Source organism: Anabrus simplex, chromosome 4 (genome assembly GCF_040414725.1).
Source record: "Anabrus simplex isolate iqAnaSimp1 chromosome 4, ASM4041472v1, whole genome shotgun sequence".
Classification (NCBI taxonomy): domain Eukaryota; kingdom Metazoa; phylum Arthropoda; class Insecta; order Orthoptera; family Tettigoniidae; genus Anabrus; species Anabrus simplex.
The window spans coordinates 84,056,222-84,069,933 of NC_090268.1; the positions used below are offsets into that span (position 1 = coordinate 84,056,222).

The 13,712-nt window shown below is 41.3% G+C and overlaps 1 long non-coding RNA gene across 1 annotated transcript in view; it reads right to left on the bottom strand.

Moving 5' to 3' along the window:
- The window catches only part of LOC136872429 (uncharacterized), an 89,378-nt gene extending 76,450 nt beyond the window's left edge, over positions 1-12,928 (bottom strand). Inside the window, exon 1 of the long non-coding RNA XR_010859892.2 lies at positions 12,747-12,928. This is a non-coding gene — a long non-coding RNA (uncharacterized lncRNA). The remainder of the gene's footprint in view (positions 1-12,746) is intronic.
- Positions 12,929-13,712: the final 784 nt, after the last annotated feature.

The window sequence follows — 13,712 nt, forward strand, 5'->3', positions numbered from 1 at the left end:
ATACTTATTTCAAAACAAAAAAAGCTTTCACTCAAATAGTGATAAATTACTCATAAATGACACGGAAATAGAAAAAATAAATAAAGTGAAATATCTTGGATTAATTATTGATGAGAACCTGACCTGGAATGACTATGTTGAATACATAACTAAGAAAATTGCCCCAGTTGCTGGGTTACTAAAAAGACATATTTAATCCTTAAACACCTCCTCCTACAAATTTATTATTCACTAGTACATAGCCACTTGCAGTACTTGTGTAATTTGGTCACATTGTATAAAGTCTTTCCTGACAACTAATGGTGATACAGAACAGAGCAATAAGGAACATATTTAACTTACCATGATACACCCCAGTAAAAGACCTGTACAGTCAGACCAAAATTCCACCTCTCAGCATAATTACAGAGCTTAATCCTGTCATACTAATATATAAAATAAAAAGAAACAATATTTCACAACACTACTTTAATAACCAATTCAGACAACCACAGGTATCAAACTAGACATGCAGGTGATTTGTCCTTGTATCACATCCACTCTTCAAAATATGGAAAGAACAGTTGAAAATTCTCAGCAATTCAAGCATACAACAAAATTCCTGCTAACGTAAAAATTGCCCCTACTTTAATCACTTTCAAACGAAAGGCAAAGTAAAATCTATGGAATAGATACTTCATAGGTGAAATATAAATATAAATAGGTAATGTTTAAAACAAACACTCGCCCCGCTTTGTCAAACCTGTTGCATTGTTTCTCACTTGTATTACTAAATAGTTTAAGTATCTTAGTATAATTAAGGAACTGTAGAATGATATTTTATTTTTTACACTTTCTGTATTGATGTCTCTACTTTTACTGTTTAAGTCACCTGTAAGTATCAGAGTTTGTAGATCCACAACTGAATATATTATTCATTGTACAATTCCTCTGTATGAGCCTTTGGCTTGTTGGAATTAATTATTGAAATAAATATCTATATCTATCTAATCTATTTCTAATCACTAGATTGTGTACCAAAAGCCTGGATTCAATTCCAAAACTCTCTGCAGTGTTCATATGGAGTGAGGGCATATGACTTGAAGATTCATCCTTCAGATGGGGACGTTAAACCTTGAGCAGACCCCCTTGGTGCTATGCGACTATCCTTCGTCATTCATCTCGTCTCAGTAATTCCTCTGATGAGTTATGGCATCAGGAAATGCATTTGGTCATAAAAATTCACTACAAAGATTCACCACTTCACACCCAACCTCACAGAGCAATAGCAGTGATTGGGAAATAGAATTGGGGGGGGAGGGACACAAAACTTTACAGACAACGAAGTGCCCAGGTTTGAGGGGTATAGAAAGTGGGGAGTTATATATATGTCAGAACTTTAGTGATATAGATGTCGATTCCCGTAGGGAATGAGTAAATTTTAATACCAATATAGTTTGTCCGTTATTGGTACATCAAAACTGGAAAGAAAGAAAAAAGCTACAAAATAGTAAACTTTTTTATGCTCTCTGGGTGAATTTCAAGAGGTAAAGGTTCAGTCTACCAACTTAAGTGCTGTAATAACAGTTTGAGTTTTTGTTTCAATACCATACTTTCAAAGGAACAATAATTACAGATGTATTACAATTGAATAGAAGTACGGCGTGATTATACAATTAAGAATTATTCAGTATTTGACTAGGCACTAACACACTAAAGAGAATGCCAGACTGATGAATATGTGTGGAAACTGGGTGAATCATACCTGTGGCCATGCCCTTGGCAGTAATATACCCCTGCTACCCTTCCTCACAACACATGCTACACACTGCTGTGCTAGTCTCTAGTTGCTGTAACATTGTACAAATCTGTTAGTCGCGACAAACAACATTTTATGCACATTTTTGCTAAGAATTTTGTTAATTAAAAATGAAAGAAATTATAGGAAACAATTAGCTGATAAGACAACAGGCCTTATACAATTTTTTTAAATAATTCCTGTAATTCATGCCTTTGCTGGCAGGATGTAGTGTTTACAATGCACTATGTCTTCTGGTATGGGCTAGAATAAATTTGCCACTTTCAATGACCTGTCTCATTCTCATCCTTGGCTTTGACAATAGGAAAGTGACCGAGGTATAAGCAATACTAGTAATACCATTCCTTACTCAGCCAGTACCTGTTATAAATGGTGTGAAAATAACACTCATAGGGTCAGTTGGTGCATGCATTTCACTGGGCTTGGCAGACATATGTAATAGCAACTTATGGCCCAGTGAGGAAAGCAACAGAAAACTACCTCACTCATTTCCCTAGTATGCCTCTTCAGTCTCAGCTGTTGGCAGAGCTGTGGAGAATCAAATCAGCCTTCAGGCTGAATACTCAACATACCTGTAATTCCTAGTTGCAGGCAGCTGAATTTTAATTAAAAAGTAATGTCTCCACAACATGGGGGACAACTGCCCCACCCCACCAATTGCCGCCACCACCGTAGAGAAATAGAACAAGGGTTGGACATGCATACATGAAAGTTGAAGTAGATGTTCAAGTTTCAAGAGTCTGCAACTGTTCACTATCTATTCTACTCCCTTCTAAATATTGGCAGTATAAACAGTTATATGATTCTCCGATAAGTCAACAGGATGAACCAAAAACAGTGTCTGAAGATTTTCTATAGAATTAAGCAGAGACTACATGGAGTATCGCGCATCACTTGCATGCATTCCCCACGGCATCAAAACAATGCAAAGGGATCAGCAATGAACTGAGAATAGCAGTAATGGGGAATATGTGCTTACTGTGAAAGAAAAAATAACCAAGACCAAAATGATGAGTGTGCACTGTTCAAATATTTGCAGAAAACAGTTTTCTCTAGTCAGGACTGTGAACATGGAAACCCCAAAGTAGAGCATGAAAGGAGTTCAGTTATTCCTGTGTTAATATAAAAAGTTACATTGGATAAATGTTATGTTTTTATCTTCAAAGTTTCCTAAGGAACGTCTTATTTTACATGATCTTTCTGTGCCCACCAACACACTTATTTTCGAGGTGGAAGTGACGGCACTCATTTTAACGTTGAGTAAGTAGTGCAGTTTGTGACGTCTTTACCAAGACAAATCAGATATATATAAATTCACACTTTAACAAGAAAAGTCACGTCCTATTACATCAAAGACAAATTATAACAGTGCACTTGTGAGCGCGACGGAAAGAGCGGACAGAACTGCTCAGCACCAACGTTTTAAATACTCGTTACCACTTTGCATTGTGGTTAGAGCTGGGAACGGAGCTGTTGCTCCTATGATTGCAATCAGTAGTGCAAGTGCAGCACTCCCTCCGGTATTCTCCAGTAGTCAACTGTTGCTTGGAAACCAATCTGTGGTTTCGGTGGGCGAGCAGAGGACGGAGCAACAGTACTGAATGTGTGCTCGCTTGCACTTCCAGTAGTGTAGCGCAACGGATGTGGTAGCGACGTAGTAAATACTGCTTTATAAGTATGAAGAAGGCGAATATATGAAATATGTACATTCGCATTTATCGTTAACGTTTAATAATATATATATTTCCGATAAAAGTCCATGCAAATAGAATAGACCTTTTTCATTATATTACCTTTGAAGTGTAATATATATGATAGACTATAAATACTCTCGTACGTCCCCGCGGTGTTGGGGCCAACGCGCTCGCCTGTCGTCCGGCGGCCCCGAGTTCGATTCTCAGCCGGGCCGGATTTTTTAAATTGTAATGAATACTATCCCAGTCCTGGGGACTGGGTGTTTGTGACGTCCTTAATCTTCCTTTCCTCACACACAACATTCCACACTACCGCCATTCCAATTACACGCAGGTTCATACAATATGCCTGTAGGGGCAAAAGATCCACATGGGTCGACGCGCCGAACAAATAGAATTTTGAAGAAAATAACCAGTGTTGAAACACAACGCGAGAAGCGTGACTCGATCCAGTGAACCAGCGCTTTCGGAGCTTGAACGCAAACCACTCGACCACCGCCGTTTCGTGTTCGTGACCCCAAAGCACTGGTACATATTCGACGCGAAAAGTTATCTTGCGATTTTCTCGAGAACGCCTTAGTAGTACGCCGTACTACCTGCACATTATGTTGTCCTAATGGACTACTAAATTTGTACAAAGTTGGAAGGTAGTCCGTGATCCGAACGTCATGGCCTCCCCTTGTAAATGTATTGTATCTGTATTCAGTCTGTGCGTATTAAATTTGCGTCTATATTCCCTCTGCTTGTTGTGTTGTGTAGGTAATGCAAAGTATATTAGAAAATAATTGTGGTATTGTTTTGATATTTAATCCCGTTTTTAGATGGTATTCGTGTTTTCGCATATTTAAAGGCATTTAATAAATTTGTACAGAAATGTGTACCACAAATGCCACGAAGGCCGTCTGATGCATGGCATTTCTTTGAAATTACCGATGATAAACATCAGCAAAATGCACATTTTGCGGCCACATTTACGCGACGGGTGGTAGTCTGCTTCAGCAGAAGAAAACAACATTAAGCGAAACAGTTATGTTGTGAGAAAAGGTCATTGAATATACTGGTGAAATACCTTTAAGTTGTCATGCCGCTACAGTACATTCACTCGGTAGTTTACTCGGTACAACCGGATGATGACGTCACAACAACTGCACCGCTCCGTCCCAGCCACTAGCCAGCGCTCTACCGTCTGAACTACTCAGCCCGGTACAGCATATAAACAATTCCAATCACTTCATTCTCTTCAGTAATAAATGATCTTTCTTTCTTAATCTGCTTACCCTCCAGGGTTGGTTTATTCCCTCGGACTCATCGAGGGATCCCACCTCTACCGCCTCAAGGGCAGTGTCCTGGAGCTTCAGACTCTGGGTCGTGGGATACAACTGGGGAGGATGACCAGTACCTCGCCAGGCGGCCTCACCGGCAATGCTGAACAGGGGCCTTACGGGGGGATGGGAAGATCGGAAGGGATAGACAAGGAAGAGGGAAGGAAGCGGCCGTGGCCTTAACTTAGGTATCATCCCGGCATTTGACTGGAGGCGAACTGGGAAACCACGGAAAACCACGTCCAGGATGGCTGAGGTAGGAATCGAACCCACCTCTACTCAGTTGACCTCCCGAGGCTGAGCGGACCCCGTTCCAGCCCTCGTACCACTTTTCACATTTCGTGGCAGACCCGGGAATCGAACCCGGGCCTCCAGGGGTGGCGCTAATCACACTAACCACTACATCACAGAGGCGGACGCTAACTGAATTTCAACAGATCAAAATCTGTTGTTCACAGCGTAACAAAATGAGGCAATCTTGAAACGACTGCAGCATTTGAATGACAAACGTAGAAAGACACATGCATCTGTGGAATTGATACTGAAGCCTAAATTGTAATTCCACCCAAGATCACCATTACTACATTGCCCACATTAAAGTATTTGAATTTTCCGCCAGTGAATTCAATCGGAGGTTTCCAGAGGAAGAGCGAAAACAATTGCTCCCCTCCGCTCCTACCGTTCTCAGCTCTAGGCAGTCTGTCTTCGTCTTAGCTATGTCATGTTCCACAGTTTCATCTGAGATTGCATCGGTTCGTCATTGGACGTAGAGCTGGGAACGGAGCAGTTGCTCCTATGATCGCAATCGGTAGTGCGAGTGCAGCGCTCCCTCCGGTATTCTTTGGTAGTAAACTGTTGCTTGGAAACCAATCGCTGGTTCGGTCGGCGAGCGGAGGACGGAGGAACAGTATTGAATGTGTGCTCCCTTGCCGTTCCATCCGTGGTGCGCAACGGACGTGGTAGCGACATAGTAAATACTGCTTTATACGCATGACGAAGGCGAATATATGAAATATATACATTCTCATTTATCGTTCGTGTTTCATTTGTCGATTACTTTTGTAACCATTTGCTTTACGTCATGCCGTCTTATGGAGACGATGTGATAGGAACGATTAAGGAGGGCAATTTCTAGACTTGAAAATGGAAAACGACGTAAAACCATCTTCAGGGCTGCCGTCAGTGGGGTCCGAACCCACTTTCAACCGGGAGATAGTGGGTTCGAATCCCACTGTCGGCAGCCCTGAAGTTGGTTTTCCGTGCTTTCCCATTTTCACACCAGGCATATGCTGGGGATGTACCTTAGTTAAGGCCACGGGCGCTTCCTTCCCACTCCCAGACCTTCCCTATCCCATCGTCGCCATACGACCGTGTCGGTGCGACATAAAACAAAACAAAAAAGTATCCCCGACCGAAAGTCTCACGCTTCAGGACACTGTCCTTGAGGCGGTATAGGTGGGATCTCTCTGCGAACGAGGGAACACCCAACCCTGGAGGGTAAATTGATAGAAAGATTGTAATAATAATTATTATGTCTGCCTCTCTGGTGTAGTGGCTAGCGTGATTAGCTGCCACCCCCTGAGGCTCGGGTTCGATTCCCGGCTCTGCCACGAAATTTGAAAAGTGGTACGAGGGCTGGAACGGGGTCCGCTCAGCCTCGGGAGGTCAACTGAGTAGAGATGGGTTCGATTCCCACCTCAGCCATCCTGGAAGTGGTTTTCCGTGGTTTCCCACTTCTCCTCCAGGCGAATGCCGGGATGGTACCTAACTTAAGGCCACGGCCGCTTCCTTCCCTATCCCTTCCAATCTTCCCATCCCTCCACAAGGCCCCTGTTCAGCATAGCAGGTGAGGCCGCCTGGGCGAGGTACTGGTCATACTCCCCAGTTGTATCCCCGACCAAGAGTCTGAAGCTCCAGGACACTGCCCTTGAGGCGGTAGAGGTGGGATCCCTCGCTAAGTCCGAGGGAAAAACCGAACCTGGAGGGTAAACAGATGATTATGATGACGATAATTATTATAATTATAATAATAATAATTATTATTATTGTACTCCCATAACCACTTCTGTGGTTTTCTGCGACGTTAAGGTGCCGGTATTTTGTCCCACAGGAGTTCTTTCATGTGCCGGTACACCTGCCGACATGCGACTCTCGTATGTCAGCATCTTCAAGTACCGCCGAGCAAAGTCGGAATTGAAACCGCAGACTTGAGCTCAGAAGGCCAGAGCTCTACCGCCTGAACTACTCAGCCCGGTACAGCATATAACCAATACCAACCAGTTCGTACTCTTCATTAAAAAATGAAATGGCGTATGGCTTTTGGTGCCGGAAGTGTCCGAGGACAAGTTCGGCTCACCAGATGCAGGTCTTTTGATTTGACACCCTTAGGCGACCTAGCGTCGTGATGAGGATGAAATGATTATGAAGATGACACATACACCCAGCTCCAGTACCAGCGACATTTACCAATTCAATTACCGATCCTGCCGAGAATCGAACCCGGGACCCCTGTAATCAAAGGCCAGCACGGTAACCATTTAGTCATGGAGCCGGACGTACTCTTACGTAATAAATGAGCTACACGTATAACACAATGTAAGAGCATCGTATATAATACATGTTTACATGCACTGGAATGTACTTATTGCTTAAACTGTTTTACTATTAATAATATTGTAAATGCATTTGCAATGGTATAATATGTGCCAATAGTCAATCTACAGTATTCTATCCACCTGCACCTATTGCAAACTGAATGTCAGCAGATCAAAATCTGTTGTTCATAGCGTAACAAATAATGCGGCGATCTTGAAACGACTACAGCATTTGAATGACAAACGTGGGGGAACACATGCATCTGTGGAATTAGTAATGAAATTTAAATTGTAATTCCTCCTAAGATCACCGTTACAACATTGCCCACATTATAGCATTTGAATTTTCCGCCCGTGAATTCAATCGGAGGACTACCGGAGGTCTCCGGAGGACGAGCGAAAACAACTGCTCCGCTGCGCTCCTACCGTTTCCAGCTCTAATTGTGGTAACATGACGAGAAGACGTACGAAGGTACCTCTCAGTGTTACGGGGAATGGGGGAGGGGGGAGCTTCGCTTGGCGCAATAATATTCAACGCGTATCCACTGCCTGGAGTTGGTAACAGTCTCTCTCTCAGCTTTGACGGTGGCTATCTACTGCAATAGAGTTCTCGCGACACGTCCCGCCGAAGAAACAAATATATTAATATTAATTAATATTAAAGAGTACCAGTACTAGATTTTTATATTTTCAAACTGCTACCAGTGGTAACAGTGGATACCAGCACGCTTCGCCACTGGCTATTGCCTTAGGGTACGTCCATAGTGCACCGCTTCCCGCTTCTCGCTTTGTCGCGTAAACCGCGCCAGTTGCAAGCAGCGAGGTGAACCCGCGCGATTCTAGCTGGTGGTGGTTATAGTGCACCGCTCGCGGAAGGCCGGAAGCATCTGTCAGTAGGCAAGATAAAGGTGTCACGCGAGGATCTAATGTGTATGTTGTTGACAACAAATATTATTTATCATAAAATTAAACAAGAAAGAATTACAGACGTCCACGAAATGAACATTTTTTTGCTAGTGACTTTACGTTACACCGACACAAATAGGTCTATGGCGACGATGGGATAGGAAAGGCCTAGGAGTTGGAAGGAAGCGGCCGTGGCCTTAATTAAGGTACAGCCCCAGCATTTGCCTGGTGTGAAAATGGGAAACCACAAAACCATCTTCAGGGCTGCCGACAGTGGGATTCGAACCCACCATCTACTGGATGCAAGCTCACAGCCACGCGCCCCTAACCGCACAGCCAACTCGCCCGGTACGAAATGAACAGAACTCGCCCTAAAGTAGGGGAATAACATACTTTGTTATCTCAAATGAAAGCTCACCCCGAGACATTTTACGAATATTTCCGAATGAATGAACAGACTAGACTACATCTTGAACAAAATCGAATACCGGATAAGAAAAGGATGGTGTAACTTTCACCAACACAGAATTCTTCCAGAAGAACGTCTTATGGTAGTAGGAAAGTAGTTTTGAATTATTAGTTTCGATTATTTTATTTATACAAAAGGTAAACTGTGTATGTAAAACGGTGTGGTAATTTTGAGCAGGGTTTTATAACAATAGTTAGGCTATAGATAGTTGCAGTCGCTTAAATGCGGCCAGTACTTAGTATTCGGGAGATAGTGGGTTCGCACCCCACTGTCGGCAGCCCTGAACATGGTTTTCCGTGGTTTCCCTTTTTACACCAGACAAATGCTGGGGCTATAGCTTAATTAAGGCCACGACCGCTTCCTTCCCACTCCTAAACCTTTCCTGTCCCATCGTCGCCATAAGACCTATCTCTGTCGGTGCGACGTAAATCGTCTTATAAAATAAAAACGCATGTAATTTCAACGATAAATTAATGGTGGAAGCGTTAAAAGTACACTTTTTCAAAACTAATTTATTAGATAATGAATACGAAGTAAATATTAATGAAAATGTTTAGCATTACACTTTTTAAGGTAACACAAATTCACCTAACAGTTTCGTTTGACGCAGTACGCAATGTCTCAAATGCATCTCCGTGAAGTGCGGTCTGAACGGTCTGTTCGAGTATGAAGTACCACCATGACTGGAATTAGGGCTGGGAATGTGTGGAATATCCTGGGTACTCGGGTAAACGAACTGAACTAGTCTAATTGCTGAACTATTTCTGAGCCGCAGTTTCAGATGTTGCGGTATTTTGCTTACATAAGCCAAAACGCTTCGAAAGAACAATGCATCATCATTGTCGTCACATCGGTCACATCTGCGTTCTTGTATGACGCGTTCCAACAAAGAAGCCTTTTTTCCCGCAATCTGTATCATTTTCTGGTTATGTTTTGAACTTAATTCGTCTCGTTTCCTTTTTCTTGGCAAGCCTACGGTTTCATCCTGTTGTGTTTCCTGAGCTGTGTGTTGTTTTTCCACTTCCTGAACACCCTCCGTAAGTTTAATTCCACACCCAGCAGCAGTGTGAGCAACCATTTCAGAATGCTCATTTTCCTACTGAGCTAGAGTTTTATTGTTTTTCAAGTTGCTCGATGTAGTTCTTGGGTTGACGATGCCCACTAAAAACATCAGTGATTTAGAATATGGCCATTTGAATTCTGGATGACCGCCAGCATCACCTGAACGACAGGGAGGGAACTTTCCCATTTCTATGGCGAATTGGTCTCTCAGATAATTTCACTTTTTCCGCAGAACCCCATCTGAGAAAACAAACAGAATTGTTAGTTTATCGATTGATTATTTACATAGTTTTATACTGTTAATAACTCGATCAGCTGAAGTCCCGTTCAAAACTATTCAACCATTAGGAAAAATCTGAAAACATTACTGGGAAATGCAGTAATGTTTAGTAACTACTAATGTAGTTGTTTGATATAATAATGACGACTTAATTTGTGTTGATAATAATAATAATAATAATAATAATAATAATAATAATAATAATAATAATAAAAGTACTGTCTATTTCTCACCGTCTTCAACACCCATTTCAGCAGCTATTTCCTTCCATGCTTTGCCAACAACGTTGGCATGGGCTTGCAACCTTTTGTCCCAAATTACACTTTTCATAAATACTTTGGAGATTAAAATGTCTTTATCCGCTTCCATTTTATTAAAGCAAGAGTGAGAACAACGTGCGCAGTCGGAAGATAAACAGCAGACTGACCGGGCGTGTTGGGCGGTAAGCGGTTCAAGCGGGGAAAAGAAATAATTATTATTTCCTGTTAAAGCGGGTAGAAGCGGTTTGAGCTGGTTAACGCAGGTAGGCGGGTGTACTGTGGCCGCCCCAATCAGTTTTCACTATCTTTTCTTTCCCGCTCGCCCGCCGCGATAAAGCAGGAAGCGGTGCACTATGGCCGTACCCTTACCTCTGTTGCCAGCGCGCTTATGCTGCGAGAACAGCTGATGCAATTCGACCGCAGTAAACAGCCCTCGTAAAATGTAATACCTTACTCAGAAAAGGTACTGAATCGGGATTGAAAACAAATTCACAAAAACTACACTAACATCCGACACTATAAAGAGAATATCTTATTACAAGAGAATGAGGAAATAACATCACTCACCGCTAATGGCTGGCACAAGAAGATGAATACATTCTTGCCACCTGTATTTCCCGAACTCCACTGAGGCATGGTAAACACGCACGAACTAAGTTCACTAACCAATACACGGACGTAAATAAAATTACAGCTATTTTTATACACTTAACTATTAAACCTGTATTGTACTAACTTATGCTACGCTAAACTGTAAATTACGCTACGCTGTTCTATACTAGACAGATAATTACTGAAGATCGCGAACCGTACCGAATACCGTACACGCTGAGCGAGATACACTTGGGAGTAATATTACCACGAAGTGAATGTAAATATTAGAGTTGATCGCTTCAAACCACACCCATTCTACTGTAATGTCTCACGTCGCAATTTTTCTCGCAAGGGAACGTACGATTCATTTTAAGTTAGAATGGGGAAGAAAGTGTTTAAAAAATGAATATAACTTGCCGAACAGTGAATGCAAATACCCGTAATACTTTTCAACTATATATTTTTTCTTATCCGCGATCTGTAAATACCCTATAACATTATTTACTTCACAATTCCACAGCTAAGGGTATTTCTAAAAAGAAACTGTTTTCGCCGGTTACTTACAATATATGAGGTACATTCTACATTAATTTACGGCACCTCGTTGTGTTTATTAAAAGGTCATTTTGTAATCTTAAGAGGAAAGTGTAAGCCGTAAGGTACAGCCCCAAAATTTGCCTGGTGTGAAAATTGGAAACCACGGAAAACCATCTTCAGGGCTGCCGACAGTGGGGTTCGAACCCACTATCTTCCGGATGCAAACTCACAGTTGCGCGCCCCTAACCGCACGGCCAACTCGCCCGGTTGTTTAATAGCTACAGTGTTTTGTAATGTACTTTGGCCTAGCATTAGGCCAGACACCCCGGTATTTTAAATAGGGACCTAAAAATTGTAGGACGAAAAGATACTTACCATACGAAATGAATACCGGTACCGGCACGGTACTTGATGTTCTGGGATCTAACCATGTAACTTCCCAATCGTGTTTAAATAAAACGAGTTCCAAATGTAACAGCAAATGTACTGTGGGTCAAATTATTCTAATTACACATAAGACTGGTACCTAATATAAAGAAAATATTTTTGAGGTTGTTATGAGAAGTTTTTAACAACCATTCGCAAAGGAATGATCATGAAATACTATTTTTTTTTTTCTGTCGTACATACGAACGCTGTTAAATCTTAATACGAAGCGGCGAATGAACATTTAAAAATAAATTTACAAAGATGGAAAGTAGGCCTAACATAAGTACGATGTTTAAACATGTAACTTCCGCTGTAACATAACGTATGATTCTTTTTAATGAAGTCAAGTTTGAATGGGGAAGTAAAAATAATTCTTGAATAGCTGAGGCCTGAGACAAGTTACGGTGTAGGGTGTTTAACATGATTAGCTACAGTTGTTGGAACTTTTACATTTTGCGATAGCAGTTGACGTAAAATCTTTTTCGATGTAGCGTGAAATGGGAGCATTGAAAAAATATATGGGTGAACAGTGAATGCAAATAAACGTTATGTTTCTTCACTCCAGATTTTCTGTAAATAAATCACTATCTACTTCACAGCTAAGGGAATATTTCCTTAAGTTCCAATTGGTAGGCTACCAATTTGACAGAAAGCCAGGTCTATTCCAGCTTTCCACATCGTGACAGCGATAAGCTTTGTAAGTAAGCAATATTTTACAACTTTCAACAGCTAACGTTAGATTATATTCAAATTATTATCCGTGACTTAAAATACCCTGTTAATCTAAATTCATAGCCTTACCTGTCTCTCCTTGTTACGAATAACACGCTTAGCACAGACTCCTAGCATTTGCCGAGCAAAGCGAATGAGTTGCCGAGTAACACTGCGTTGGCGTTGACTGCAAACCAGAGACTGAGACCGAGACGTCGCCAAAGAGGATCGACGTGACGTTCCACCCAGGCCTGGCTCCAAAGAGGATGTGAAGACTGGTCCTTCTCTTCTTCGTAGAAATTTATTAAGTGCTGCTTAAAGCCATTACCCAGTCACTACACTAATCGCTTTATCTTCAGGGAAACATATTTCATTCTTACACTTTATTTCATAAATAATTCGGCACTTTTAGAAAATGTACTTTTAGCTTTGTTATAACTTTACGAAATATTAGTTGACAGGTTATGTAGACGAGAATGCGATTAGGGATGATCCTTGAGAGAGTGTTTAGAATGCTCACCATGCAAAAGAATGTACGGTATAATATATTAACATTACAGTTATCCCAAAATTCTTGAATAGCTGAGGCCTGAGACAAGTGACGGTGTAGGGTGTTTAACAAGATTAGCTGAGGCTATTGGTATCAAAAAGAGCAATCTCTACCTTCCTGCACTTTACAGTGGGTGTGTTTTTTTATCTAATGCATTTCAATTCACTCTATCTGGGTGATTTTTGTCTTACATACATAACTGACAGGCTGTGAGCGAGTACTCAAAGAAAACCTACCATATAATTAATGGTTTATTAGGTATTTTAAATTGTATTTCGGAGATTGTCCCTTTTGATACTAACTTTCACATTTTCGTGGATATTGATCTTTTTGATACCAACATGTAAGGAGATTGCTCTTTTTGCTAATAACTTACAGAATTGTGATACCTACACTATTTTTCTTTACACTAGATTGAAAGATTAAGAATGTCACTATAATTGTACATTTATTTAAGAGTTACAAAAGTGATGAATAATATTACCTAGAATGAAAAACGGAAGACC